This window comes from Mya arenaria, chromosome 11 (genome assembly GCF_026914265.1).
Source record: "Mya arenaria isolate MELC-2E11 chromosome 11, ASM2691426v1".
NCBI lineage: Eukaryota > Metazoa > Mollusca > Bivalvia > Myida > Myidae > Mya > Mya arenaria.
In genome coordinates this window covers 47,684,854-47,690,853 of record NC_069132.1, presented here as the reverse complement: position 1 = coordinate 47,690,853, position 6,000 = coordinate 47,684,854, and the positions used below count along the sequence as shown (strand labels likewise).

The window sequence follows — 6,000 nt, the reverse complement described above, 5'->3', positions numbered from 1 at the left end:
CTAGTTCTTTCCGTTTTATTTTGATCTATTTTACCGTCACTAATTGTACGTACTCCGACGTTTCGATTTTGATCCGAACTGCGACTGTTCCCGAAATAAGACGGTACCTTTCCAAAAAGACTCAATAAAAGCTTGAACAAAAAATAGGACTTCCACACAGAGAACGGAGCTAATGAATATTGATAAGCTGCCCGGAGCGGAGTCCCGCCCACCCGTCTGTTAGCTTCGTATAGACAGATACATTATGTGGAAGAGGAACGGTAAACTGTGACAGAATCCATCAGATAGCTTTGTGTATGTCGTAAACTAGCTGAGGTTTACTGTGACAGCTTCTCTAGCGGAATGTCATCCAGCTCTTTGACACATTGCTAAATTTTAACTTGTACGTTACAGAGACTTTCAATACGGATATATTTGCAGGTCCATCCATCTTTGTTGTCTGAGATCATCTGTCTCTCCCATACAAGGTATGTGCATTTCAATATGTTTGAATTGAAATAAATACTAACATTTGTCACTTATTAAGAAAAAAATCATCGATTTCATCACGGGATTATGTAATGGAGTAAGTTATTTCTCGACATCGTGCGTCTGATTGGATCAAAATGAATCACTACATTTCAGAACAGATTGCTTAATGAATGGTTTACAGTTTTCGCCATAACTTATTCATATCAATAAGCAATGTGCCCTAGATTTATTGGATATGATGGTTATCGTCTGATCACTCATTTGTTTTCGATTGCCAAAATTGATTTGGACATTCGAAGGTGTTAGTCATTTATCCGTGTTGTCAGCTGTCCCGAAAGGACCGAATTTGTCTTCTCTTCCTAAAAGGATTCATAGTGAATAACAATTCTACTTGGTGGTAGTCTTCGCAACGTCTTCTTTGACGCACTCGGGTGGATGGGTAACTGTAATAAACGTTGATTTATCCCATCTGATAGGTCGAACCACGGACACATCAAACAAGACAAATTTCAATAAACGCGGCGACACATCATACAAACATAAAACGCGAAAGAATGGATATGCTTTCTGTTTTCAATTATCATTTCAGTATGGACTTAGCGCGCGTAAATAGCATTCCACATTTCTTCCATCGCAGAAAACGATTCTTTTAAAAAACGAGTTTATTAAAGCGGCTATACGTGTAAACATCGTGACGTCCTGAAACTGTTAGAATGTGATAAGGATTTCTTAAGATCTAAGCGAAACTCAATTAGTGAACAGGCTTGATAACTGCACACATTCTTTAGCGTACAATCAAATCTTGAAACAAAAAGCGCAATTAATCAAATATTGTTAAGCATGTTTAAAATAGATCACGAATATATGCGTTTCTAAGCATTTCATTCATTGACAAACATTCGCGGAAAACTTCAACATGTGTAACTTAATTATTAATCAAAAACAAATTCATTATAAACAAAGACACGAAACATAAAATTTTAAAACCATGTGAAGATAATTCAGAGTCTTGTTTAATTGATCGAAGAAAAGGAAGTAACAATAATTTACGTATTCTTGCCATTTATTCATAGTATTTATTCGTTACATTTAAATATAATTATACAGTAGATTTCTACTGCAAAACTTGCGAAGTATAACTTTCCATATAAAGACAGAATTAAATTAAATATAGTTTTAATGCTAACGCAACACAGTGTCTCATTTAACTTTTTTTTAAATAGACGACTTGTAAAACTCGCGTGTTGATATAAAAACGGATTGGCACGAAATGTTTGTAGGAGTTATTCCGCTTCTATTACTCCGAAATACCATTCAAGTGTTTTTTTTGAAAATAGCGGTTCATATTTATCCAATCATTGAATTGTATTTTCTTCGATTTTCTCGGCCCTATCACGGCAAATGTCTACTTCAAAAAACTAGCATATTTCTTTACAAAGCTCAAGTGAGGAAAACAAAGCTGTTTTCAAATGTACACTCAAATTAACAGGTGTGCTTCGTAAGTCCCGTCATTACAATCCATCAACCGCTGACGTACTGTCCATTTCGTCCACAAAATTTATATATCTGTCACTCCTAAATCCTCAATCTACGATTTTGATGAGGAGCATAAAATTTCCCTCCGGCGGTTTTACCTGTGTTTTATGAGGAAAAGGCGAAATAAAACGATATAAAACAAAAGACGTTGGTATATTTACGCTACGCTTACGTTACGGTACGTTAACGCTACAGTGTTTCGACTCAGGGTCGAGAAAGCAAGAAAAATAAGCTCGTTGTTTCTCTGTAATTAAGATTCCTCAAAAATGTTTTTGTGAATTAAATTGGTAATCAAGCGACTTCAAGTTTACTTAATTGCCGCGAATGGAGTGATACATCGACGTGTTCCCATTTAATTACCATCTTAATATAACCTTAATGAGTTGACAGTCGCAAACAAAAAAAAACACGTCTATAGGAAAATGACTATTCAGTGAAGTTCATTATGCTTGGAGTCTCTTACAGTTTTTTTTTTTTTGCTCATCATAAGTTCAAATACAGATTACAAATGATTTAAAAAAAATATTTATATTTCTAGTTAGACTGTTTCCTCCATATTGGAAAGTTTATTAATGTAATGGAAACGTTTGTCTTCCTTGTTTTAAATGCAGGAGAACAACCGTAATCATTCCTCGATCCGGACTTCTCTTGAGTAAACTATTTTGGCATGAGAAAATTTTGAAGGCGTTTGTGAAATAAAACATACCATATCATACAAATAATCACAAAGTCTATTTTTATTTTATTTTATTAATATTATTACTTTTTTTTAAAATATGCGTGGAGGGGGGTGGGGGTGTTACATTCTACTTCGGAAAACATATACATAAATATATGTATTCATGTATACATAGATCTAAGAGTATATTATATTATATTTATATTAGATTATGTTTATATTATATTATGTTTATATTTATATTTATATTATATATATATTATATTATATTATATTATATTATATTATATTATATTATATTGCTCTCTTTAATGACAATATAATAATAATAATAATATCATCTCAAGATGACTGAATATATCTACATATATGATGCTAATGAAAACACGAACAAACATAAGCAACTTATTTTATGCTATTGTCAGTAGACGAGAAATGGAAATCATATTATTAGAAATCGTATACAGAACAAAATAATTGTTGGGAAAACATTAAATCAAAATAACTAAGAAATGGTTTTTAAAACTAAGAGAGGGTTTTTAAAACCATTTAATGTCTAAAATCCTATTATATTACGTGTTTATTAAAATAATGGAAACTACAGTGACAGGCCCAGTTGCATTAAATCAAGGATAACAGTTTGTTTCAATTTATGGCAATATCGGCAAATCCATGCCTTTGGCCTAACACAAACATCACGATATATACACAGATGGCCACAAAAAAGAAAAACAAAACAACATATTATTATCTGACAACTTACATATATACCAAATAAATGAAGCAGTACATTGGACAACGAGAGCATCAGTACGGTTTGTCATAGCATTAAATACAAATTTTGAAAGATTTCTAATAATCCGACTGTTGGAACTAGACAAGATGGATACAAATTTGTTAATAGTGTTAAAATATGGATTCAGGTTATACTTAACTCTAAGGTCAGTGTACAGAGGACAAATGCGCAAAAAAATGAAAATCTGATATGACTGTATTGTTATTACTTATTTTACATTTTTTGTTCTCTCCAACAATGTTGTTGTACCTTCAAGTTTCTATTTCTAATGAATGTGTACCCAATCTAAATCTTAACAAGAGACGCAACGAGGCAACGATATAAGTCCGAAAATGTTGAAAAAATAATAAAATATTCGCGTGTGTTTTTTTTAAATTTATTTTGCTTAAATAACTGTTCTGTATTGTTATGATTGAACGAGATTACATATTAACTTATATCTTATCCGATACCAGAAAACAAATCAAAATAAGTATGCAAAAAGGCGAGCCCAAACATCACACATTAAGCTCCTACAGATTAATATGATTTTATATTTGTAAAATTGACATATAAATATACATCAATCTTTACACTTTGTTCAATGAGTGGCATAATTGTGTGTTAGTTACAAACATGATATATTTTTCAAGTGTGTTGCATTACTATATGCAGATACTGAATGATCAAACAGATCATGCATCGTTTTGTAGGATCAAAAAAGAAATGTTGACCGGAGAAGTGTACGTTTATTTTACTACGACACCGGATTATCTATTGGCGTCGGTCCCAGGGAATCAACCTCGTTTATAAAAGGTTGTGGAGAATAATGCAGAGACAGAATGTTACACTGGTTAGAGATTATCTGGTTCTTTAACAACACCAGTGTATATAGCACTGTCACATGTGATCTGTTTAACGTCCCTCCCGGAAGACGGATTTCTAAGTGGTAAGGTGGCAGATCGAACCGGCTGATCCTAGGTTTGCAGTAAAATGTTTTACCCATAGTCCATGGATCCGCCACTTGGCTGTTTACCAGCCACTGCTCACGGATCCGCCAATTGGCTGTTGATCAGCCATTGCTCAAGGATCCGCCACTTGGTTGTTTACCAGTCACTGCTCAAAGATCCGCCAATTGGCTGTTGATCAACCACTGCTCAAGGATCCGCCACTTGGCTGTTTAATAGCCACTGCTCAAAGATCCGCCAATTGGCTGTTAACAGCTATTGCTCAAGGATCCGCCACTTGGCTGTTGACCAGTCACTGCTCACGGATCTGTCTCTTGGCTGTTGATCAGTCATTGCTCACGGATCCGCGTCTTGCTGGTGATCAGTCACTGCTCACCGAAAAGGTTTAACACGAAAAGCGCAACATCACCACCATAGTCATATAATTAAATTGACAACATTTATACTCATGAGTTTATTTCTGTCTAGTTAAACAAAATACTTATTTTCTGAATATAGAAAATACTATAATATGAAATATCTTATTTTTCTTATAAAAAATACTGATGTTCAACAAGTTCAAAAGTTTAGTAGAACCGAATCTCTGAGATATTTGCGCCAAAATTTGACCCATGTGCAAGCTGTTAGTATAGCAATTTCCCAGATAGGAGAAATATATTAACGGTAGCATTCGTTCTGATTGGAATTTCATCGACACCATTGCCGCCTACTATGACATATGGACATAGTGACAGATAAGTCACAGACTTTAAACGCTTTCAATGCGTCTAGGTGTTAACGACTATCCATATCGCACAGACGCTCGTAATGGCATATGGCACGCTGCTGACAGCTCGGACAATGACCCAAGTTCGGTCACTCGTATACAAATCAGATCCGAATATGATACACTCATAATTGTCAAATTAAAATCAAATCAGGATCAGGCTACAAATTGAGCAAACAAACTAACTTGGATCTGTGTAAAATAGCAACGAAAGCGGAAATAATTCGTGTCTAAAACTTGCAAATTTCGCTTTTAGTGGTTTCACAACTAATTTAAAACACAAAATGACAACAATGTGTGATTCAACGGCAAAACCCTAAGATATCACTTTCGATACCGCATTGCGAATATATCCCATCAGTATTCATGATATAAATCCACTAATATTATCGTGATTAAACAAACATGTGGCAAATCCCTGACAATATGACCAAAACGAATAAGACCGTGCCCAGTATATTCAAATTCTTTCCCATCTCATTTTAAGGGCTGCGTCTTGTGGCAAGAAAGTGATACCAAAAGGATCGTTTTTAAACTCCAGTGTTTGTTTTTGATTGACAGAGTGTATTACGTTGGTAGAAGCGATCCTCATAGGAACGGGTCGGGGTTAAAGGTTAAGAAACGGCAATTCCGTTTATAGAATAGGGGTTACCACCTTTAAAATGCATCCAATCTAGCTATCTGCCGCAACTGATTAAAATCTTCACACTTTGATCACTTGATTACAATCGTAAAATCATGATTACGTTTAAAGAATGCCTTGTTATATTGAACACAATTAATTGAATTTATAAGTCATCCATTT

The 6,000-nt window shown here is 34.3% G+C and overlaps 1 protein-coding gene across 1 annotated transcript in view; it reads left to right on the top strand.

The window, feature by feature from the left end:
• The first annotated feature begins 293 nt into the window (after positions 1 to 293).
• The window catches only part of LOC128207547 (homeobox protein Meis1-like), a 130,967-nt gene continuing 125,260 nt past the window's right edge, over positions 294 to 6,000 (top strand). The window contains exon 1 of the mRNA XM_052910528.1: positions 294 to 467. The gene's annotated coding sequence lies outside the window, so the exon portion shown is untranslated. The remainder of the gene's footprint in view (positions 468 to 6,000) is intronic.